This window comes from Eublepharis macularius, chromosome 8, assembly GCF_028583425.1.
Source record: "Eublepharis macularius isolate TG4126 chromosome 8, MPM_Emac_v1.0, whole genome shotgun sequence".
NCBI lineage: Eukaryota > Metazoa > Chordata > Lepidosauria > Squamata > Eublepharidae > Eublepharis > Eublepharis macularius.
The window spans coordinates 119,813,114-119,839,245 of NC_072797.1; positions in this window are offsets into that span (position 1 = coordinate 119,813,114).

Below are 26,132 nucleotides of genomic sequence, written 5' to 3' on the forward strand. Positions count from 1 at the left end.
ACTCGATCCATCTTACTATATTTCTAAAACACATTTCTGTGTACATAGACACATCATAGTGGAAATACCAAAATAAGTACATATTATCCAAATGATTATATTTATAACTTGCTCTTCCTCTGAAGAGCTCTGATCAGCTTAAACGGGCTACCAGGTGACTGCTTTTTCATGCAGTTTGCGGCACCAGGACTGCCTATTTCTATTAGCAGACCATATCTTGTATGAACAGTTGAAATCTGCTCTAGAAATACTATGCATTACTATATTAATACTATCACTAGCATGTGCCTTATTCTTACAAAGAGCTTATTAGGTGTGCTGGACAAGGAAAACCATTTAATTTTATAGTTCAGCACAGGATTTTAATCTAGACTCACCATGTACATACAATACTACACTGGACCGAGCTGTTTATTTGCTTACCAAATGGTACAGAGGCACTGATGGTGACTGTAACAGTAATAATGATAATGTCCCAAATAAAGAAATTGCTCAGGGGCTGTTATAACTGATGCCTGGTACGGTCCTGAGGTTTAGCTATTTCTTCCAATGCCTGAGGCTCATTTTCATTGTCCTATTAAGAGCTAATGGAGAAAACACTGCATGTACCATTCTATTGGGCAATTAAAGAGTTGCCATTTGTGCTGGCAGGATGTTTGTTTTTTTAAAAAATGCACCTTTCCAAAAAGCAATTAAACACTTCCCCAAACTTTTTTTTCGATCTCTTTAAATATTAAAAATAAAAGGAAGCATGCATCATTTCCAATTAAGGTCTATAGCTTACAAAGCTTTGGGGGAAAAGCTAATTGCAGCAATATCCACAGCAATTTCCTGGCCATAGTACGTTTTAATCCCAAAGAGCCTTGCTTGCACTAGTGTGTGTGTGCGTATTTCATCTCTCATTCTTTAATTCCTAGTAATAGTAAATTTGAAAACAGTAGAATCCATGAAGATCTGCAAATAAAAAATGAAAAATGTTAGTAAGGAATCTCAAGAAACAGTCATCTCATCAATGGACTTAGAAAGGTGTCACTCACTTTAGAACCACACTGTTAGTGGCTCCTATGTGCTGGCTACTTTACATTGCATTTTATGGAAAAGGAGCCCCCAAAGTGGCACCCATGGGATCTGTGACACCTTTTGTGGAGCTCACCAAGAGTTTTTAGAAAGTGGTTGGGGCACGATGGGGCTTTTGCCTAGAAGGACTTCGGGTTTGCCATTGGAGATCTGATTGGCTGTGCAGATCTTTTAAAAAGTTGCTTTGGCAATAGCTGCTACTGCAGCACACGGATCTTCTTTTATTAGGCTGCTAACAGTGACATTCTAAGAACACTTTCCTGGAAGTAAGCCCCATTGAATAAACTTGACAGGATTCTGAGTAAACATGCTTAGAATTGTTATCTAAGAGTTAAGCTACAAGAGATGAATTACACGAGGATGCTCACATGAAGGGAATTGCAATGTTAGCTGGGAAGCTGAGTTTTAAAAGCGATCAGAAGGCTTTGTCAATTTCCCCTCTTTACAGAGCCAGGGAGATCACTGCTCAGAGGGTTTGTTAATTTCCTCTTCACCTCTTACAAGGGGAGGTGAAACTGACTGAGCCTTTGGGAGGCAAAGAGGAAATTAACAAAACCTCTGAGCAGGGATCTCCCTAGCTCTCCAGAGAGGGGAAATTAACACAGCCTTCCAATCTCTTTTAAAACTCAGCTTCCCAGCTAACATTGCGACTCCCTTCATGTGCTCCTCCTCGTGTAATTTGTCTCTTGGCTCCATGAGTGGCTGGCTCATTAATTTGTATGCATGGTATGGGTAAGTTGCCTCCATTTCCCAAGGAGTCTCATCTTTCAAAGGTGAAAGATCAACAGCTGTCCATACTTAAGCTTTCTCTTTAGCAGCCCCAACCTGGTTGAATTACCTACCGGACAAAATAAGGAAGGCTGCCACACCCTTGCTCCACAGAATGTGTAAAACAGAACTTTTCAGAACGGAGTTTCTGTGAAAGAAATCTTTCGCTGTTTAATGTTTGTAGAAAGTTTGTAAATGGTTTTAATAGTATTTATTGGCAGGTTTAAATTTTTGTAATCCACTTTAAGACTTAGAGAACAAGGCAGGTTATAAATGAATCAATCAATAAGGAGCTTTGTATAGTGAAAAAAAATCCATCAGATCCCCATGCAAATGAAATCATTAATACAGATACCACCTCACTTGAAGTAAATGTGGAAGGGATAATTTCTTCACATGAAACACCCAAGAAGTCTGAAAGTCAGAGAGCTGCAAAATTTGTCAGGGAGCTGGTTGAATCCAGTCCACTCTTTCCCCCATCTTGATTCCTATCTGTGCAGGCATAGACAATGTTTGCTGAACGGGAACAGAGGCTGCAAAAATGCTAGATGTGATGGCATACTTCTTCATGTCCATATCATGCACAAATTGCTGATGCTGCTATCTGTCCTCAGGGTCTCTGTTGTTCCTACTTTTTACTATCCAGGAAATGAAATCAAACAGTGAGGCGCAAAAATAAACCATCAGACCTGAAATATTCTGCCTGCTTCCAAATGTCAGAAATAGTTGGTGTTTTTTCCCTTATGCTTGGAGAATTTCCAATATTTACAATTCAATGTGGGGTTTGGTTGCATCTTGATAAGTAAGTATTTCAAACTGCTCATTCCTGCTTTTTTGGGCTTCTTGTATATACTTGATGCAAACTGGGCAGAAAGACATGTGAAATTGACTGCCTGAATTATACAAACGTCACTCAGACAGAAATGTATGATCAAGGCTCCATTTGGTGAGAAGCTGTCTGGTGACTGTGGCAGCTACGGGTTCCCACAGCTAAACTAATCAGCTCCAGAGAACCCACCTTCCCACTTCCCAGCACTGCATCCATTTTTTAATACCCTCCCTTTGATAGCACCTGTTTTCTTCTCAGACTCAGGGCAGCAGAGAGAAACAAGGAAATTGCTACTTACTATGACTTTCTCAACTGAGTATAATCCAGGATGAACCAAGGGACTCTGACCGGCTGTAACTGTTGCTGGAAACTCTGGACTGCTACTGTCACTCGAGCCATAATGTGTTGTGATGAGACAAGAATGTGTTGATATGATTTCTGCAGTCAGCCCCTGTTAATAGGGAGGCCACCATATTCTTTGCCAGTTTCTGCTTCTGGGCCATCTTCTAAAGAAGTGCTACATGCATCAAGATTCCCTAATTAAATGATCAACAAAAAAATGTTTTGATATCCGAGTGAGTAAGTAACTAATATAAAAACTTTAAAAAGCTATTTTTCATAAATAAAAAAGAATGGCACCTATTTTCATAAATGTTTAATTTGAAGCTTCTTTGCAATTTTCCAGTCTTCTAGGAAATGGCCTGCCACTTGTGTACAGTAGCTACAGCAGCTAGGGCTGTGCACCAAAAAAAATTGAGTTTGTTCTGGATTGGCCGGGGCTGGCTTGGAACTGATCAGTTTGGGGTATTTTTGTTTCAGTCTGTTGCATTCACATTGGTCGCACACGCGCAAATGCACACTGTTCTTTTCAGGGGTGGGGGGTGGGGAAATGAGGCTTTTGGGCAACTATTTTTGAGCTTAACCAAAAACAGCATCAACCATTAGTCCCCCTCCTAATATAAACCATTGATCCACTGAGTTTTTCCTGAAGTGCAATAACACACACACACATATAACAACAGACCCATAGAAGGTGGGTGGAACAGCATGGTATTCCCAGGAGAACTCTCCAACAAGTGCAGTTCAGCAACATTAAAAACAATCCTGCTTCATGTTCACTTTTTTCTTTTCCTATAGTCGCAATGACGTATTACCTTTGCATTCTACTGTTGCCTCTTGGTTTCATGTTTTCTTGTGCTTCATTCCCACAAGGGGCAAACCCAAATCCTTCCTTTTGACACTCAGTGTTCTGCTGCAAAACAGGGCATTGGCCTCATTCCCCTTCCCACCAACAGAGTTAATTAATAACATAAGGTCTCTCTCCCTTTCGGACCTGATTGGTGAATGCTGTTCAGGAAAAGAAGCTGCTGCCCTCCAGGTGATCCCAGTGCCTCCCTGCTGCTGGAAGGTATGGACCAAAATAAAATACACAAACTTTTTGGTAGGAGAGACTCATCACAATTTAATAATAACAATAACAACAACAACACAGATGCACAGAAAAATTACTTCAGGCTGTGAAAACTGAGAACATATTAAAAACAATGGAAACAAAGATTGAATGCAAGAAGAAGGTAAAGGTAAAGGTAAAGGCAGTTCCCTGTGATAGCACCGAGTCATTACTGACCCATGGGGGGATGTCACATCATGATGTTTTCTTGGCAGACTTATTATGGGATGGTTTGCCATTGCCTTCCCCAGACTTTACCCCCAGGAAACTGAGTACTCATTATACCAACCTCAGAAGGATGGAAGGCTGACTCAACCTTGAGCTGGCTACCTGAACCCGGCTTCCACCAGGATTGAACTCAGGTCGTGAGCAGAGCTTGGACTGTAGTACTGCAGCTTACCACTCTGTGCCACGGGGCTCCTTGAGAATATATTAAATGGCTGAAAGAACAAACCCCTACATGGGCAACATCTAAAAAATATTGAAGGAAAAAGTGACAACAGCCTAACTTGGGCATGGTTGAAGATGGGTACAATCAAGAAAGAAACTGGAGGTTTTATCTTCACAGTACAAGAACAAGCATTGCAAACGAATGTTTTGAAAGCCAAAATTCAGAAAATCAGTGAAAATTCAAAATGTCAATTTTTCCAGGGAAAAGATGAAACTGTGTCCCACCTTATCTCTGAATGCAGCAAAATTGTAAGATGGATTACAAAGCCAGACATGACAGGGTTGCACAGCTGATTCATTGCTCATTGAGTAAAAAGTATAATCTGCCAGTACCAAAGAATTCATGCGAACATCAGGAGGAAAAGGTGTTAGAAAATGATCAAGTCAAGTTCTTGTGGGATTTTAGAATACAAACTGATCGATACCTTGAACACAATACACCAAACATAACAGTTGTGGAAAATCAAAAAGTTTGGATAATAGATATTGCAATTCCGGGGGATGCCAGAGTCGAAGAAAAAGAACAAGAACAAATGATTAAATATAGAGATCTGGTGATAGAAACCACTTGACTATGGAAGAAGAAGAATGCAACAGTAGTCCCCATTGTCATTGGGGCACTGGGAATTATTTTGAAAAAATTTGCAACTTATATGGAAAAACTGCAGCTTTCTGACATAACACAGAACTGCGAAAGATGGTGTTACTTGGAACAGCGTATATATTGCACCCATACCTGGTTGATACTTAGGTCTCTGACGGAAACTTCTATCAGCTCAGCAAGGCCAATCAATGATAACGTGATCTTTATTTATTATTGATTGTGTTGCATGTAATTCGAATAACAACTACTACTACTACTAATTGACACCTTGAATACAATACACCAGACGTAACAGTTGTGGAAAATTGAAAAGTTTGGATAACAGACATTGCAATTCTGGGGGATGTCAGAGTCGAAGAAAAAGAACAAGAAAAATGATTAAATATAGAGATCTGGCAATAGAAACCACTCGACTATAGAAGAAGAATGTAATAGTAGTCCCCATTGTCATCAGGGCACTTGGAACCATCTTGAAAAACTTTGCAATTCATATGGAAAAACTGCAGCTTTCTGACATAGCACCTACAGAACTGCAAAAGACGGCGCTACTTGGAACACCGTACATATTACGCCTATATCTGGTTGATACTTAGGTCTCTGGTGGATCAGCTTAGCAAGGCCAATCAATAATAATGTGTGATCTTTATTATTGATTGTGTTGCGTGTAATTTGAATAATAACAATAACAACAACATTCGATTTATATACTGCCCTTCAGGACAACTTAACACCCACTCAAAGCAGTTTACAAAGTGTGCTATTATCCTCACAACAATCACCCTGTGAGCTGGGTGGGGCTAAGAGAATTCTGAAAGAACTGTGACTGACCCAAGGTCACCCAGCTGGCTTCAAGCGGAGGAGTGGGGAGACAAACACAGTTCTCCAGATTAGTGTCCTGCCGCTCTTAACCACTACACCAAACTGGTTTCCTGGATTTAGTTCAGCATTCTAGAAGCTGCTTTAACGAGCTGAACAAGCTCGTTTCAACTAATCTTTCCCATTATGCACACCCTAACTCCAGCATTGATTATTGTCATTGATTGTCTCACACTGATTATACTTGAGTCTCCGAAAGACTTGGACAAACATATCAGGCAACTAAGTAAACAAATTGCATGTGTCAGTCTCCTCTTATTTTCAAAGAGAAATGATCTATTGGTAAAAGAATTACACAACGTCGGTGATATTTATTAACTCAATCGCAAACATAACCACTGTCCTGACACAAAATAGTCTCATAGTATAATGATGTACTGCACACGACTACAGAAATAATGAGGGCAGGATAAATATACCAGCCATATGTTTCAAGTGTGAAGATGAAAATAGCAGTTCTTAACCAAGAGGACAGTAAAGTTGGTCACATTTATCTGTGGCTAGAAATAACGGAAATTTTAATGAGGCCAACAATGGCTGGAGACCTGTCTGTGCTCTGAGCAGACTCTCAACAGGAGGCAAAATGGAAGGTTTTAGAAAAGCCACGGGGCCTCAATGCCTCATCAACTACAACAAATCAGAAACATATTCTCAGAAGAATTTCAGTTAATGCAAGATCCCCAGAGGGAGCCAAACCATCTGCCCATGTGGAGCCATGAGAACGTTCACATGACATTTACAGGAACAGTTGAGAGACGTCCCACCATAATTAATAAACCATTACTCGCACACCACTTTCATGTTTGTGCTCAAAAAATTCCACACACAAAGGAGAATAAGCCAAGACCATATGCTGATTGTTAATGGAATATTTTCTATACTAATTAATGGATATACAATTTAATGGCAGTTGGTATACTTTAAGGCTAGCAAGGCACTTCTGCTTTTGTGGGGACTTTCATACCAGTTGCTATCTAGTCATACTTCCTATTTCTTATATCTCACTGACCTTGAAGTCTTTCGCACTCGGCCTTTACAGCGCATTCATTACCGTTTCGCATCCCATGTTTTTCTGCCTTTTACATTTCCGAGCTAGTCATGTGGTGCAGCTCCGGGCTAAGTTAGGTTTCCCCCAGGGGATCTGACTATGGACATAACGTGACTTTTTTTTGCCTCAGGTGCTGACTCGCACTTGGGCCGGTGAAAGTAAGTGTAAAATGTTTGCCTCTCCCCCCCCTTTTCCTTTCCTATCGCAAGTTGATTGGTCAAAGCAGATTTAACCACACCCACCCTCATCAGCTCCCCTAACTCTTCTTTCGCCATTGAGCAATAACTGTTGCACCAAACAGCAGCTCATCTGTGCCCATTGCTCACCTCCTCTGCCCCCTTCCCTTCTCATCTCCCCATCTGATTTTTTTTTCCTGCTTCTGAAGGGCAGTATCGTTGAGGCGTCAAGCACTTTAAAACAGAATTGTGGGCATTTATCGGTCGTGGAGATGGAAGCTTTCCCCAACACAAACATAGGAAGATTTTCTTTGAAGTGTTCAGTTGGGACCTGGCTAAATGGAGTGGTCCCCCACCCCCGCACCCATTTCTATCCTGCAGCCTTCTCCGTGTGGAACAAGCTTTCTTTTATTGCTCTTCTCTGGTTGCAGAGAACAGTAAAAAAGGTGGGGTGGGGAGAAGAAAGATCATTCCGTGAATAGCAGGCAGTGGGGGGGGGGAAGTGCAGCTGCCCTTGTGCTGTCTTCTAAGTAAAAAGACTCAAACTTTCAACAGTTAGGGTTCGAAATGGCAGCACAGAGAGTGGAGATTCTTAGTCTTACCATGCACGCTCAAATTAAAAAAAAAAGTGATATGTATTCAGTAGCCCACAAAGCTTGCAGTAGAACAAGTGGATATAAAATGCAGCAAAGAACGTGAGACCGAATCAGGAGCAGAGAGTGTAAAAAGGGGCAGTTCCAAAACGGTGTGAAGGCTATAGGGCTGGCTGCTCAGATCCATCACTTTCAAACTTGAGTGCGAAAGGGCTCTTTAACTTTTCTGTCGCTGATCTCCCATCAGCACAGCCTCTTAATAGTTTGAATGAATAATGGTAGCATGATTGGTTTGCCCAATTACTAGAAGCCTCTACACAGACTAAAGTCTACATGATCAAAAAGAGTCCAGTAGCACCTTTACGGCCGTTTCCACACACATTGAATAATGCACTTTCAATGCACTTTAGTTATCCTTTAGAAGTGGATTTTTTGTTCTACACATGGAAAATCTGTTACAAATGTGCACTAAAGCGTATTGAAAGTGGATTATTTAATGTGTGTGGAAACGGCCTAAGACTAACCAATTTTATTGTAGCATAAGCTTTCGAGAATCAAGTTCTCTTCGTCAGATGCATAGTACAGAAACTGGTCAAATACAGAAGAGGAGGGGAGGAGAGAGAAGATGCAGTTACGGGGGGAGAGAGGGAGGGTGCAACCAAAACATTCCTTTGCTAGTAAATGTAAACATCTCCTTTTGGTGTCCTTTTCGGGTCAGTTGGCTTGGGTGAGGCTTCAAAGGAGTTTACCCTGTTAGTTTGCAGCAGTAAAACAGCTAGACCATCCAATTCCTATGTAGTATAAGCCTTCGATAACCACAGCTCTCCCTGCCAGATGCATCTGACAAAGAGAACTGTGGTCCCCGAAAGCCTACATGGAATATATTGGGCTGTCAGCACAAATAAGATGCTACCAGAAGGCAATAACAGGAGGTTAAAGCATCCGCAACCAGTATAAGTAATATTATACAGCACTAGGGTTGTCAACGTTAGGTTGGGACATACCTGGAGATTTCAGAATCGAGCCTGAGGATGACAGAGTTCAGGGAGGAGAAGGATCTCAGTGCTGGAAGAAGAGGATATAACACTGTCCCTTTCCTTGGGTTTCAGAGGGGGACAAACCAAAGAGTTAGAAAGATAGAGAAGTCAGGGCACTCTGTTTACTGCTCTGACTGTCGTTTGATATATAGATTGCTATTCTCAAGATTTCCTCCTCCCGACTTCCTCCCTCTCATCTTCTTAATAATAATAATAACATTAAATTCATATACCACCCTTCAGGACAACTTAATGCCCACTCAGAGCAGTTTACAAAGTATGTCATTATTATCCCCACAACAAAACACCCTGTGAGGTGGGTGGGGCTGAGAGAGCTCTGAGAGAGCTGTGACTGGCCCAAGGTCATCCAGCTGGTTTCAAGTGGAGGAATGGGGGATCAAACCTGGTTCTCCAGATTAGAGTCCTGCACTCTTAATCACTACACCAAACTGGCTCTCCTGGCTCTTTTCTTCTTGGCTTTGTTCCAGGCAACATCTCTCTCCTTCTCCTCCCTCCATCTTGGCAGCATGAATACAGGCCTTGCACTAGCATCCATGTCCATCCTTAGACTAGATAGGTAGATAGGATCTGTCTCTCCTCCTTTCCTATCAGAGTATGGAGTTCCTACAATAAAGAACTCTCATTTCTTTTCTAAATATAAAGCAAGTGTATGTTTTTGTTGTTCTCTCCTGCACACACAGCTCACAACCATCTATAATCATGCTTCCTATGCCAAATGATAGACTCTGCTAATGGCCCAAACATGGAATCTTTTAATTAGGTTTCTGGGGCCTACATAATGATTTATTTATCACTCAGCAGGGATGTGATGCCACAGAGTCCACCCTTCAAAGCTGCCATTTTCACCTGGTGAACTGATCTTGTAAGTCAGCAGATCACTTGTAATCCTGAGAGACCTCTAGCACTCCAGATGCTTCTGCACATCCATTGATTTATCCCAGTCCTGCTGCATCTTGGATAGAAAAGACTATTGTAACCATTTCATAACAAACGTGAAATATATTCAGTTGACATATGACCCATCTTCATTGACTGCCACCATGCAGTCAATGAAGTCTTAACATTAGAAGCAGCACCAATGTCCCTCTCACCCAACACTAAGGAAGCAATGGTACAAAGAGAAATATATGAACCAGTGATATTACTGGCTCATTGCTGATCAAAGAGGTTTGCACAGGTGCAAACAGTGTCCACCATCCCTTCTTAGTTCTCAGAATCTGATTCAAAGAACGGAGGGTGGAGCTCAATGGATATGAGGGCAATCTGGCTGCAACATCTGCCACCCCATTGATCGCCAGGGTTGATTCGGCTGATTTGGCTAGCTAGGCAGGTGTCCCCTTCCTCCCTCACCACTCCATGTGCATCCCTCCCAAAGCTGCACGATCGGTGGAAGAGGACGACCATCCCAGATGGAAGGAGTGTACCGTTCTTTGGTCAAGGGTATACGAGGGTGGAGCTCAACCTGTGAACTGAATCTTTCCCACCTCTCCCATTTTTTTGCAGCTCCCCGCACTACTTGAAATGCTGCTTTCAGGGCCTGTGAAACAATAAAGCAGGGGGTGAGGGCTACAGTTTGTGTAGGAAACCTGTGAAAATCTGCAGAAACAGCTTTCATTAATGTAAGTGCATCGTAGGATCTCACCACATGAGACAAAATACACTTGAATTACACAGGTAATTCGAGTGTATTTTGTAATTCGAGTGTATTTGAGTATAATTCGAGTGTAATTCAAGTGTATTTTGTCTTCTGTGGTTTGACCCTTAGAATCCCATCCAAAGTCTTTACAACATCCACAGCCATGTTTTGTATGTCAATATCCACACCACAGATGTCTGAGTTAGTACTTTCTGAAAGCCACCTAGTAGGGTTTCCAGGCCTGCTGATTGTTGCAGTGGAAGCAAATTGGGCGTGTATTTGCATCTGAAGTGACATCACTTTTGAGTATCACTCTAGGAACCCCCTCCCCCAATCTCTATGGGATTTGGAGGGGTGTCCTTAAAATGCCACCTGTCCCTTCTGGGTTCAGATTTAATTCTCCCCCCCCCAACTCGTACACTTTTTTCCACTGGAACAATCAGCATCAGTGGCCAACTAAGAGGATTTGTAAGTAAGGCAGCAACTCCCAGCCTTGGCCAAAGGCCATTACAGCTGGGTGCCATAATTTGCTGCCCTGGAAGGAGAAGGGGCAACCTCTCCTTCCTGGACATAAGAGCTTACCAGGCGGGGAGAGCTTAGCATGTTAAAGTACGCTCCGCTCGTCAGCTTCTCATTCAGCGCCTCATGTTCAGCCCACCCTCTGGATTCTAGTAGAGCAGGCTTTGCCAGTCACCGCTTCAGGAGTCAGGCAGGAATTTTTTCCTCTCTTCAGCAAATTGGCCTGGGTGAAGGGTTTTGTTTTTGTTTTTGCCTACCTTGCTGTACACACAGAGGTTGTAGTAATTGGATTGGTGGAGCCACGTTAAATAGGTCACTGGGAGGTTAGAGTTGGGGAAATGAGAGCGGGGCAGTGAGCACCCTTGGCATTTCCCCATTGGTGGGGAATTGGGGTCTGTCAGGAGTAGCTGTGGCTTCACTGCCCAGCTGCAAGGGCAGACTGCCTGATGGGACCTCCCGGACAAGTCCTTCCCTTAGGCTCCATGGCTTGGGGTGTTTGGAGCTTTATGGGGGGAATCATTCACCTGGCCAGCCGGGCCCAAGCCATGCCTCATGGATGACTCCTGCCCGGGGCAGTGGGGCTCGCCAAGACAGGTTCAAGGAGGAGGTCTCAAGGTGACCACTGGCTTGACCTGTACTGCTAGTTAGCCCCCCATTGCCACATTAACTGTTCATGTTGTTGCTTCAATAAAGTGGCCCTTAATACTTAAGCCTGTGTCTGCCTCTTGCTACGGTAGCAAACAGCTGCTGAATGTGGGCAAACAGCAACCATATAACTTAGTGAGTTTGTACCTCAGGTCAAATGTAAACTGTGCAAGACACTGTATGCTATGTATGGCCAGTGCTTTACACAAATGTTCTTCTTCCCACTGCCCCCTACTGCTATTCCCTGGAGTGTTAAAAAAAATACTACAACACTGCTTGCAAATGTTTTACCAACGTTTGGGTTTTCTGTTATTATTTCTTATTCCTTACTGACCTTTTCTTATCTGTCAGCAAACTTGTTCTGCTCCCTTCAGAACAACATTTCCAGACTGAGAAGTGACATACATACTAGACATGGGTTCACACTGACAGTTCAGTCTCTTGGATTCATAATAATAAATAAATCTTTTGTTGACCCCAGAAACCTAATTAAAGGATTCCATGTTTGGGCTGTTAGCAGAATCTATCATTTAGCAGAGTAAACATGATTATAGGTGGTTGTGAGTTGGTTCTGCTGGCTCACGTGTGTGCAGGAGAGAACATAACAAATCATACACTTGCTTTATATTTAGAAATGAAATAAGAGTTCTTTATTGTAGGAACTCCATACTCTGATACGAAAGGAGGAGAGATCCTAACTACCTATCTAGTCTAAGGATGGACATAGATGCTAGGGCAAGTCCTGCATCTATGCTTCCAAGATGGAAGGAGGAGAAGGAGAGAGATGGTGCCTGGAACAAAGCCAGGAAAGAAGAAGTGAGAGGGAGGAAGTCAGGAGGAGGAAATCCTGAGAATAGCAATCTACATATCAAAAGACAGTCAGAGCAGTAAACAGTGAACAGATGCCATTTCGACACGTCTTCTCCTCCCCCCGAAAAATAGCACAAAACTTATGAAACTATGTGCCTTCGTGGCACGATTTCCTGACATGACTTTGCTTCATGGTGCGATGATGTCAGAAAACGCGCCACGAAGGAAAGTAATGGAAAATCGTTCCATTCCATAAGTTTTGCACTATTTTTCAGGAGGAGGAGACGTGTAGAAACAGCCAGTGTGCCCTGACCTCTCTCTCTTTTTCTAACTCTTTGGTTTGTCCCCCTATGAAACCTGAGGAAAGGGACAGCACTGAATCATCTTCCAACACATAAGTTATTCAAAACCTCTATGCACAAAAATTAAACCACTAGCAGAGACACAAATAAAGGCCTTTGGTATATCTGTAGTGTAAGAGATTTTATGTGTTTCTGTTTCTCCAGTGAAGAGTTTAAGATAGACCTTTCTGAAAAAGCAATGGCATGCAAACAGATTAATATGCCTTGTCTTTAGTTAGGACCATTAAACCATCTAGCACAGTTTTATGTACTTGGATTTGACATCAGTTCTCTGAGGCAGAGGCTTTCCCCAGCCCACCTATATAAAATTATTATAATACAACCTATGAAGCAATGACCCTTTCCTATTGTGCAGGTGCAGAACATAAACTAGACCTTCCCCCAACATTGCCATTAGAAGGTCAGAAAGTGTGAAGGGGGAGGGATCCCAGATTCCCACTCGGTCTTCTGTTTCCCACTGCTGCTCCTGCTGCTGGCAAGAGAAAAATAAGTTTTAAAAAATAGCTGTTAGTGATGGCATGACATCACTTCTGAGGAAAATGTGGAAATGTCCACTCTAGGAATCAGCAAGAATGTTATGTTTTCAAATAGAGTTTGTCATGAGTCAGACTGGGCTGAGTGATAGTGAGGACCTCTCAGGGGAAGAAGCGCTCCATGCAGCCAGCCTTGAACTGCCAGAAGCCATGGACTCCCCAGGAGAAGGGGAGCTAACAGAAGCTGACCAGCAAAAGATGCCTGCTGATCAGCCAGCCCCACCAATAGCTGAGGCAGAGACAACACCCTCTAGCTCAGATCCAGCTGGCCCCAGCTGATGGAAGCTGAGAAATGAACTGCAGACAAGGAGGTGAGGTGAGGTACATGTGTCCTGGGCCAGCACCAGCTGCTCTCTGATGATGAGAAGGAGTAGTTGCAGGATCCTTTCCCTAGTAATGGGCTGCATGCATAGCTATTAGCCCTGGGACTATAAAACCAGCTGTTGGGCATGGAAGCAATGTGTCAGTGTCCTGGAACCTTGCCTTGATCTTGTAGCTTTTGGACCATGCCTCCAACCCACTTACCTGGCCCTTTAAAGGGCCAGTTTAAGCAGGGATCCCCCCTGCCACCTGCCAACTGATAGTTTAAAGGGACTTGCCACTTGCAAACGGCAGGAAAGGGGCCCTTTAAAGTTTCCCTGAAGCTTCCTGAAGCAACCCAAATGCTTCGGGAAAGCTTTGATTCGGGATTTCCGAATCAGAGCCACCATGCTGGCCCCAGTTTGGGAATCCCGAATCTATACAAATAGGGTCTGATTCAAGTATTTTATCCAAATTGGAAACCCGAAGCGTATACCCCTAGAAGTGACATCATACCATCACCTGACATTACCCCCATGCTTCCACTCCCCGATACTCTCACTCGTTATCTCAATATTATTTTGCTATATAAAAAATGGAAGCTGATCCTTTGTGTGGAAAAAACTCTAGAGACATAGGAGTGTGCACCAAAAAACAAGACAAACAAATAAAACCCCAGGAAAACTATCCAGGGGTTATCCAGGGGGCAGGGTGGGGTTATCGATTTTCAAAGACTGTCCTATAAAGATCCCCCCCCAAATTTTTTTCAGAAAGATTGGATCCCAGGAGCCAATTCTATTGCCCCCCCCCAAAGGTGCCACCGGCCACTCTCCATTATTCCCTACGGTAATAACTATCTGGAGGCTATACAGGGGGCTGGGGATGGCATTTTTCAACAAACCTCCATCGATTTTTCAGGGGATGTACTCCTCACTGTCTTCTAAATACCCCCAAGTTTCAGGAACATTGGACCCAGGGGTCCAATTCTATGGGCCCTGAACAAGATGCCCCCAGCCACTCCATTATTTCCTATGGGGAAAAAGTCAAAGCTGACTCCCACTGCAGAAAACACTGGGGCAAGGCTGCCATGGACAAAGCCCTCTCCCAAATGCAAGCTCCATACACAGAAAGCCCAACAGAACCAAAGTGAAGCCCCCTTACTACTCCAGTGCCCCTGAACAATCTGCCACTCACCATTCTTCCCAATGATGGGAAAGTTTCCAAGTTGGTTCTCAAGGCATAAACCCACAAGGGGAAAGATGCCAGCAGCCAGAAGCGTACTCCCAATACAAGCTTAACCCAGGGAAAGCCCAACAGAACCAAATTGAAGCCCCTCCCAACCCAAGTGCCCCCTGAACAAGCTGCACAGCCACTCTCAATTGTCCCCTATGATGAGAAAGCTTCCAAGCTTTTTCTTGGCAGCTGTATAGACTGAAACCAAAGTTAAGGCAAAGCACCGCAATAGCAGAAGACAACAGAACCCTCTCCAAAGAACAACCACCAAAAAAATAACAGCAATGGTGTCATTCAAACACCCAGTTCAAAAGCCAATGCACACCCTCCCACAACTGAAAAAGCAGTTTTTGAAAGGTAAATTTTAAGACCAAATGTGTCCCCCCCTACTCTACACTTCCCAGACACCAAGCCAACCCCTCTCCCCCAAACAATAGGAAAACTAAGTGAGTCTACAACTGTCAAACCTGGTAGATGGCAGAAGTCCTCCAGAGGTGTCTCTTCTTCCTCTAGGCAGCAGCAGAGGCACAGGACAGGCAGGAATCCATTCCAAAAGCAGGCTAGACAGCCAGCAGCAGCAGTGGTCTCCAAGGTCAGATCACACAAAATGGAGGCTGCTTTGAGGCAAGCTTGCTTTTTTAACTCCTTGCAGGGCAGTTTGAAAAAGGCTACATCTCAGATAATCCCATGGGTCAGAGAATGAGAGCTCCTGCAAGGATTGGTCACTCACTGCCACTCGCTGCCTCATTCCCCCTCCCTCCTGCATCTTCCTCTCTCCCCCCTTGCAAAACAAGGCAGGAAACATTGTTTATTTGCAAGAAAACAGCAAGACAAACAACCAAACCCCATTCCACAAATTTATACAGATTTACTCAGATTTATTCAGGGCTCTCAATTTGGGCACTGGGATTGGATCCAGGATTTCCTAATGTTATCTAGAAAAGTTGGATTTTGCCAAATGGGCAAAAATCTGGCTTTCCCCCCCACAAATCCTAGACCCTGGTCGCACACCCCTAATAAGCATAGTAGTTTGTTCCAGTAAAAAATATACTTCTGAGGAAGAGTGCTTTAGTCCACAAAAGCTTACTCTGGAATAAAATGTTGTTAGTCTTTAAAGTGCCCTAGACTCCATTTTATTTTTTGCCACCATGGACCTGCTACTCTAGAATTATTCAATAGAAGGGAGCAGGGCTTTTTTTTCTGGGAAAAGAGGTGGTGGAACTCAGTGGGTTGCCCTAGGAGAAAATGGTCACATTTTCAAATGGTCAAATGGGCGGCGCAGAGGGCAATCTAAACTCCCCTTTGTATGGAGATCAGGGGGCGGGGCCACCAGCCATGTGACCATTTTCAAGAGGTTCCGGAACTCCATTCTACCACATTCCAGCTGAAAAAAAGCCCTGGAAGTAAGTATTGCTGGTAACCTGACATCATTTCTTTTGGTACCCGGATTGATTCTTGCTCTGGCCCCTTTGCCCAATTCTTAGGGGCTGTTTTCTGATCACTTCTAAAAATTTCTTTTATCATAAGTCTGTATAGAGATGCTTCTGAAATTATTGATATTTGTTCTTCTTTGCATCAAACCTTTTCTTAGAAAACAGATTTTTCTCCAATATAAATAAAGGAGGGGTGAATCCAATAACTTCCTTCAGCTAAATGAGCAAACATACTCCATCAGATCAAATTTCCATTGTCAACATAAGGCTCTTTCCACTGGACCATAGCTGGGTGACATTTGGCTAGTGACTCTCTCTCTGAGAGCCAAGCTACAAGTGACGCCTTACACAGGTTGGACACTTGTTAGCTTCCCTCAAGTTTTGATGGGAAATTTAGGCATCCTGGTCTCGCAGCTGTAATGGAGAGCCAAGCTGTAAAACCAGGATGCCTACATTTCCCAGAAAAACTTGAGGGAAGCTGACAAGTGTCCAACCTGTGTAAGGCGTCACTTGTAGCTTGGCTCTGAGCCTAACCTATCCTACAGATTTATTGTGAAGAAAACATGGAAGAGAGGAGAGCTATGAACCCAATGGGAACTCCTATCTCATCCCTGCAAACCCTGTTAGGCAGTTCTGACTGCCAACCACGGGCCTCCTGCGTTTCTCCATGAGTCCTCAGCTTATAAAAGGGCACTGCACTCCCAGTTCTGGTTTCACTTTCAGCAAGCAGTGGAGTGGGACAGAGCTCTTAATCACCTTTTGGAAGAGAGAGAGGGAGAGTGCATTGGAGCTGGGCTTTTTTCTGTGTGTGGTGGGTGGGATAGGGAGCTATCCCCTCTGGTACCAGGGCTGCTGCCAGGCCCTGGGGCCAAGCTCAGTGGGCACCTTGGCTGAGGACTCACCCTGATTATTAGAGCCTGATCTGGTCAGGTCTCTGAGAGTGTTGGGATAGGGCTCTACCCCCTCCCTCTGGGAATGTATAAATCCGAGATCCATACTGCAATCTTGACCAAACTTGGGTGGTGGCTGGAGAAGAGCCTGCTGCACATTCCCTGTGAATATGGGCTCTCTATGTGCTAAGAGGACTGCTCTGGTGCCGATGAACACCGAACACCAAACACATTCGGTAACGGGACATGTTCGGGTCCGGTTGGCTGTTCGTGTTCGTCGACAGGAACGAACACCGAACAGCCTGTTCAGGTTTTTTCCCTGTTCATGCCCATGTCTATTCAGGACTCCTTGAGTCTTACCGTTTAATCTACTTGGAAGCTTATAGGATTCAATAATTCATACGTTGGTAAAGAGTCCAGTAGCACCTTTAAGACTAACCAACTTTATTGTAGCATAAGCTTTCGAGAGCCACAGTTCTCTTCATCAGATGCTGAAGAGAACTGTGGCTCTCAAAAGCTTATGCTACAATAAAGTTGGTTAGTCTTAAAGGTGCTACTGGACTATTTACTATTTTGCAACTGCAGACTAACACGGCTAACTCCTCTTGATCATGCGTTGGTGGTGCTCATCAAGTTTGAAATCATTTACTTGTTGTGGTGCAGCTTTGATAACATCCAGTATTCAGGCCATGGGATTTTGAAAAAAGTCAGGTATGAAGCTACAAGAGCTGTAGAAGTAGCTATTGAAATACAGTCTGGATTTAAAAAAAAAGGATTTAAAGGAGCGACATGGGATATGCTGCTTTGGCATGAGGATTTGTTCATGCTGCATTAATCTCTGAAGAAAAGGGCACACACACGCAGACACTCAAGGAATGTGTGGGGGTAAAAATCAATTGCTTCACAGCATGGCCTTGATAAAGATTAATATATAAAGTGGGCATGCTTCATAGTAATACTCAGTCTTTGAGATTTTTGCAAATGCTTTCAAAACATCAGCTATTTAATTGCCACCTTCTTGAAGAGCACACATTTCCTCTGTTTTGTCCATGGTGAACTGCTAAGGGGTGAAATGCATACTCGAGCTAAAGCTAAGGAATTATTATTCAACTAACTTCACCTAACTTTACTTACTTTATCTCACTTGCAGTTAAGCTAGGAGTGTGTGACTTGCCCAAGGTTACCCAGCAAGGTTTTGGGCACAGTAGGGATGCAAACCTGATATCCCAGTTCCTAATCCATCCAACACTCTAACCATAACACCTCACTGGCTCTCACCTTACCTCATTTCACCAGTAGAGATCTTGAAGGAAACCGTGCCTCCTTTCTTTGATGGGGATCGGCTGATCCCCACTAATTCAGTCAAGAGCTTATGGGTTGTACTGGATCTAAAATTACTGCTGGAGAAGCAAGATAATGCAGCTGGAGAGGGGGGAAAGCTTTCTACCAACTTAGTTTAGCCCAGAAGATGGCTGCCTATCTTGACTTGGACAATCCGGCCTCCTGTATCCATGTCATGGTAACATCGAGACTATACTACTACATACGTCTTTTCCCAAAGTCCACTGGGAGACTCCATTTAGTACAGAATGCTGCAGCTCAGTTATTGTCAGGAGCTAAATGAGGCATGCATATTAGCCCCATTCTACAGTCAGTCCATTGGCTGCCCATCAATTACCAGGTTCCGTTCCAATGTACTTGCTATCACACACAAAGGTCTTCATGGCCTTGGGCCCTCATATGTACAGGACCACTCCCCCCCCTTATGCTCTGCCTTAACAGTTTAGCTCATTTGAGCAGGGCCTTCAGCAGGTACCACCCTGCAAATAGGCATGGTCAACAACTGCCTGTACATGTATGTTCTCTGTTAATTGCTCCCACCTTATGGAATGGCCTGTGTGATAAGGTCAGGAAGGTGCACACTATTGTCACCTATGTGCTACATCAGTCTGAGTTCCAGAAATAGCACACAAACACTGTCTGTTGGTTGGAATGGCCATAACTTCATTGATTACAGCTAAATGGAGCATTGGCCAGGCATATTGGCACAGATCTATGTTGGCACTGGAAGGCCCACTCGCTATCCAATGCTTAACACTCTAGTCCCATGCACCATGCCAAGCATTCTTCTGCCGCCAGCCATGCTGAACGACCATTGCCTCCCAATCCATTGGGGAGAGCTGCCCGAGTGCCCACTCACCCTCTTAGGATCCAGCCCAATGCCTCAAACCTGCCACACCTATAAAGTTGTGACAACCCTCCCCCATGCTGACCTGAGAGTGGAGGATGGGTGGGGAACATGTTGCTCCTACCAGGAATCCTGCAAGAATGGTGCTGATCATGCGGCTGGACAGGAGGAGGGATGGACACTCCTCTTCTGGGCTGACCACACCTCCACTACATCCTTCCCTCAGTGCCAATCTAGCTCGCTGGTGAGTCTGTGAGCTTTTCTTCTAGTATTTTTCGAAGCATGCAAAACATAATTACTCAGGAGTGTGCTTTTAGAAACTTTATTATAATAGAATTGATTCAGGAAGAATGTTTTGTTAAAGGGGAAGAGATGTGGAAGATACTACAGTGTATAGTACATACTATCTGTTGCTTTATGTATTATCATATTATGGAATTTTTGCATCGTTTAAGGAGCCATGTTAATATCTATGCATTATTCCAGCTTTGAATAATGCATTATTCCATCCCTACTGTGCCTGAAACCAACCAACCAACCAACCAACCAACCAACCAACCAACCAACCAACCAAACAAACAAACAAACAAACAAACAAACAAACAAACAAACAAACAAACAAACAAACAAACAAACAAACAAACAAACAAACAAACAAACAAACAAACAAACAAACAAACAAACAAACACCTTTATTTTTATCATCCTTTTGGGGCTCAATCTTTGCTCAATATCTCAGTTTATCCTCATTCCCCTCTGCAAAATGTCACTATCAACATGCTTCAACAGTTGGTTGCTTTTTAATCAAGGCTTAGGTGAAGGGCATGGGGAGTGTACTCATGCCATGCAGCACCAAGGATCTTGTAGACATAAAGAGCTTTCATGACATTGTGGTGGCTGTAGTATCCCTTGAGCCATAGTGTATGAGGATAAACTTACTTATCAGATCACCCTTCAGTCCTGCTCAATAGCCAACACATAAGAGACTCTGGTAGCTTCAGTAACCGGTCTCTTTATTGTTACTGACTTGGAGAGAACACTTACAGATGGAGAATACTAAGAGTCACTCTACACGAGACATCTTACACAAGGACGCTCAAGTGTAGAGAGATGCAATGTTAGCTGGGAAGCATAGTTTAAAGAGACAGAGCCAAAGGCTCTGTTAATTTCACCTCTCTACACTAGGGTAGTTTTAAAAAACAGAGCCCACAGAGATCGCTCCTCAGAGGGATTGTTAATTTCATCTTCACCTCCCTAAAGGCTCTGTCAATTTCACCTCTCCTTTGGGAACCTAGCACAGTTTTCAAAAGAGGGGACTGTTGGTGCAGGTGGGGAAAAGCTTCCTTGCTCCTCATACGAATTCATCTACTTCAGCCCTCTACAGCTAGGGATAGTGCCTAATAGTATGAGGATGTGCCATCCCTTCTCTGTTGTGATTTGGAAGTTGGAAGACACCTCACAACAGATAGGAAGTTTCCCATACTTCTTTGGGGAAATATTGGGGGTCTCTACCACTTGGTAAGACATTATCTTTCCTATACCCCCTTTCCTGTCTGCAGTCTTCTGCGTTTCATGCATGTGGAGACTTAGAAATAGATGATATAATTTCACTTTTAAGTCATCACTTTAAGCACCTGGAGGCTCACAATGGCTTTTGCCTGTAAGATGTGTTATCTAATTGGAGGATTGTAGCATTCAGGACAAGAGGATCATTTACAACATGACAATTCTTTATGGTGTTTGGAGACTTTCACTTTAACCTTTACAACATTGTTATGATTTATGCATTGCCACATCTTGCTAAAGGTTAAAAACAAAGGCACAATCACACATGGCACCAAGGGAATATTCCACATCACCTCACATTTCTCCCCTTTCAAACAGATTAGTTTTACACCTTTTCCCAAGATCGAATTACACATTCAAATTTCCTGGCCTAATTTCCAGGGAGTAAGTTACTGTTTTTTGTCTTTTCATATTTGTGATCACTAATAAGGGTACCACAGGTACCATGAAGCAAAGGGATTATCCTACTTAAATAAATGCCACAGCTTTTTCACAAATCTTATCAAATATTCACCAGTTCCTACATGATGGGGAACTCCCTTTCCTTCACATTTCTATGCAATGTTTTCTTCATCCTGATAACTGGCCTGTTTGTCAGACCATACTGTCGGGTGGCTTCCACGTGGCTTCTCCCCATGATATTTGGATGAAGAAGTCATGTATAGTGTTCATGGAATTTAAACATCACCCTTCCACCCAGAAAGGTTTTTGTTTTACAGAAGAAGTAGGCCGTTGGCCCTGCTCATGTGGTTCCTGCATTGGCATATTACTACATATTATCAGATGCTATTGGTGTTGAAATTTGGGCTCTACAGATGAGACTCAACTATCCTGTACTTTATACCCTTAAGGCTATTGGTTGAAGAGGGGAGCTCATTTGCAATTAAAACCAGGCAACTGGGAAAACAGCCCAGAACCTTCCTGCATTAGGGAAACAGGTGATAGCAGATAGGCCGGCGTCACAAGGCCATAAATTTAGCTCCAAACTAGCATTATCTCCCGCTAAATGCTCACCTTATTTCGGTTCTGTTGCGATTTCGCCATTCTCCCCAAATCACGCTTTGTGAATCTTTATGTCGTCCTCATCCGCTTCCATGTGAATGCCCTGGATTGACTGTGAATGCTTTGCAATGACAAAGCGCTCACTTCCCCGATCATCTGTCCCACTTAACGCTGATTCCCCTACTCCACACTCCCACAAGCCCCATCGCGAGCTGCAGTTAAGCCTCAAAGTAATTTTTTTTTAAAGGTAAGCCTTATAGCACTATTGCAATATTCTGCCACGCAAGAACAACTGAAGCAGTTTACACCGACTGAGTACACTGATATTTCCTCTAAAATTTTAGTGCCAAGTAGCCATGGATTCTCTGCTTCGCTGCCTGTCTTGCCCCCCGCCTTTTAATATATATATCAATGTTGGCCCAGCACAACATTGGTATAACGGAAGTGCGATAGAGCGCAAATATGCGGGGGAAAAAATTAGAATGGGGAGGTGGGATTTTTTGGCCTCGTTTCCAGAGGCACCTTGACTGCCCGTCAATTTGTGCTTTTCCCTGTTAATGTGACCAACTGGAAGCACAAGCAGTCGTCAAAAGATGGGAGAATCGGTTCTGATAACAGTAACAGAGGAAATGATTTCTAGTGCAAAACTGATGAAATAAGGGGCTGTGTGACGATGGCCATAGTCGCTCCTATGCCATTGCCTGATCTAAGATATCCAAATTTGCTAACATCCTCCAGCTTTGGCAAATTGTAATTGAAGAATTTACCCAGGGTACTGCTCAGCTCCATCAGAGTATCTGGTCACTTGTCTACCTGCCTGTTTTCTGTTTGCCTGTTAACACGATGTATGTTTATGCTTCTGAGTTTATTGGCTGGCTTGTAAAGGCTATTGGTTCTTTATGAATATTATCTTTTATGCTGTGAGCTGCCTCAAGCAGTTTTCTCAGAAGTTAGCATGCAAATGATTAAAATAAATAAATACCCTAGGTATCTGCTTGCCTTCTTGATTTGCCATCTTCTAAGAACGTAAGAGCCTTAACCAGGATAGCCCAAGAGATCCTGATCTTGTCAGATCTTTGAAGCTAAGCAGGATCAGCCTTGGTTAGTAATTGGATGGGAGACCTCCAATCAAGACCAAGGTTGCAGAGGCAGGCAATGGCAAAACACCTCTGTTAGTCTCCTGCCATGAAAACCCCACTGGGGTCGCCATGCCTCAACTATGACTTGAGGGCAGGATTTCATTTTTTAAAGAATGCAAGAAGAGCCCTGCTGGATCAGACTAGTGATCTGTGTAGTCCAGTATCTGTCTCACACAATGGCCACTGATTATTCTGGAGGACCAACAACAGGCCAGAGAGGCCAAGGCATTCCCTTGATGTTGCCTTGTCTGCTTGCCCCATACTGTTCAGCGTTTCCTCCTAGAAAAAGTACTCCAACTCCTTAATCATCTTGGTTGCCCTCTTCTCTACTTCCCCCCCCCCCCAGTTCTGTAACATCCTTTTTTGAGATACAGTGATCAGAACTGCATAAACTATTCCTAATGAAGCTGCACCATAGATCTATGCAGGGGCATTATAATATTGGCTGTTTTATTTTCAGTTTCTTTCCTAATGACCCCCAGAATAGAGTTTATCTTTTTCACTGCTGCAGTGCAGTCAGCCCTTTGAAAATGTGAATGGCCCAAGGTATGGCAGCAGTCATGCCAATTTTTTTTTTGACAGTGGGCCCATTCAAACTCGATGATGATGATGCGTTGTGCCCCCACGTAGAAAAAGATCCATTCAGATTTTAACGATATCCCCCATGCAATGCACTGGCAGCTAAAAATATTTTGTTATGATCACTGAATTGTCAGTATTTGAATCAGCCCTAAGTATACAGAACATGTGAAGTTCTATTTGGATCACATGTGTGCTTGTTCTGCTGTATGCACATGCATGAGTTTCATTCATGTAGGAAAGTCAACATGCTTGAAGCCAGAAGTGAAGATGCGATGCGTACTACATGTACCTTGGTGCTGTTTTGCAGAGGGGGAAAAGGGGGAGTTGGCTAATAAGCGGGCCCCTATACCCTGGAATAAGTTTATTTTCCAAATGCTTTTTTTTTTTTTGTTCTTGTTTGCAGGAATTTTCCCAATGTCAAGCGTCATCCATTCCCACTTTTTATAAGAAAGTCTGTGTTTAGTGGAGTAAATCAAAGCACAAGGTAGTTCTCCAAGTAAGTCCAAAAAATGCAATGATCCAGCAAGCAAGCTGCATCAATGTACAGTTCAGACATCCATCAGACAGTGTCTGGTTCTGATTGGGTGGTCAGAGCTCCCATTGCGTTTCTCAAGAGATGTGTTATTACAGAAACACAGCCTTTGGACTAGCGCTGTGTCACGGGGATATCTATATAATGGTTCTCTGCATAGGAAATACAAATCTTGATGTGGCTACTGCGGCAGGAGGCCATTATCCTGTTGTACTCCACTGACATTGTCTTTCACACCCTGGCAGTTCCCTGAGTGACAAACTGTTCGTACAGTTAAAAGAGATTTACTTAGGTTGGACAAAGAATCAAGAGAAGGGAGAGAAAAACCACAACGAATTTTTCTCTATCTACAGCAGCTTAAGCTTTTGTGTGGGCGTATGTGGCTCCCAACATCCTTCTTACTTTTGCAGGTCAACAGCAGGGCTGCAATCCAAAGGCCCACACACAGCTTTTTCCATGCACAACAGTCTCTTTCCTCCTTCCTATCAGTCTCTCATGTTCCCCTTTGCAGCTGAGAGCCAAGCTACAAGTGATGCCTGACACAGGTTGGACACTTGTCAGCTTCCCTCAAGTTTTGATGGGAAATGTAGGCATCCTGTTCTTGCAGCTGTAATGGAGAGCCGAGCGGTAAACCAGGACACCTACATTTCCCATCAAAACTTGAGGGAAGCTGACAACCTGTGTAAGGCGTCACTTGTAGCTTGGCTCTGAGCTGACCAATTCCTTACCATTCTTCTTGCTTCCTTTGAAAGGAGTTGGAAGATTCTTCCCCTTCCAGACCTGCAGCCGGTACTGTGTGAGGGGCTTTAGAAAGATGAAAATATTGGCTGAACTTCTTGCATATATATTTTGGAAGGGGCTTTTAGAATCCTCCTAGGCCATATTTTTAAAATAAATGTGAGCCAAAGTATTTTAAAATATTAACTTCTCCTAGAAATGGGCCGTTTCCCCATGGTCTAAAAATAGTGTGATACTCACGGAAAGCTGATTGCTTTCTCAGGCAAATTTTGATGCCATCTGTTTACAAAATGGAGGCAGGCGCTTTTGTGGCCCTGCCCTGATGAATATTTCACTAATTGATGCATACAACGTGGTAGTGGCTTTTAATCACTGATTGTTTTTGCAAGTTTTTTGAACCAGCCAGACCTCTCTCACAGACCTATCATCGACTTCCTTCCACAGACTGTTCCATGTATTGTTCCCATAAGGCCTAGTTGTGGTGCCAGTGATGGGTAAACCCCCTGCAAGCTACTCCAGAAATATTTTGCAAACTTGACTTCGTTTACCAGAATCTCAGGACAGAATCGTGCATGCTAATGTTGCAGTCCATAGTTTACAAGAAGTTATAGCACTTCAGAGTCCTCCCTACCAGCCCTGACTTTCAGAGTGTCAGAGAGGGTTTCACACCAGGTTGCCAGCCCCCAGGTGGAGCCTCAAGATCTCCCAGAATTACAGCTGATCTCCAGACAAAAGAGATTGGTACCTCTGGAGAAAATGGCTGCCGGTAGAGTCAGCCCTCCAAAGCATGATAATGCTCCTGAGATCCATTCCACCCCCAAACCCTGCTTTCCCCAGGCTCTGCTCCCAACTCCGAGTTGGAAACCCTAACAGGCACTGTGGTGCACAGCCTCTAAAATGCATCTAATCCGAGTTGGCCCTGGATTCCAAAGGAACGTGGTATCCAACAACACCCCATTTGGGATTTCACCTTATCATCAATGCATACAGCACCTTGAATCCAGTGGGCAATTTCTGTGAATGGAAACAGGGCAATTATCACCAGTTCCACCCTTCCATCACACTCCTCCAATTTACCCCACATGTAGTTCCAAG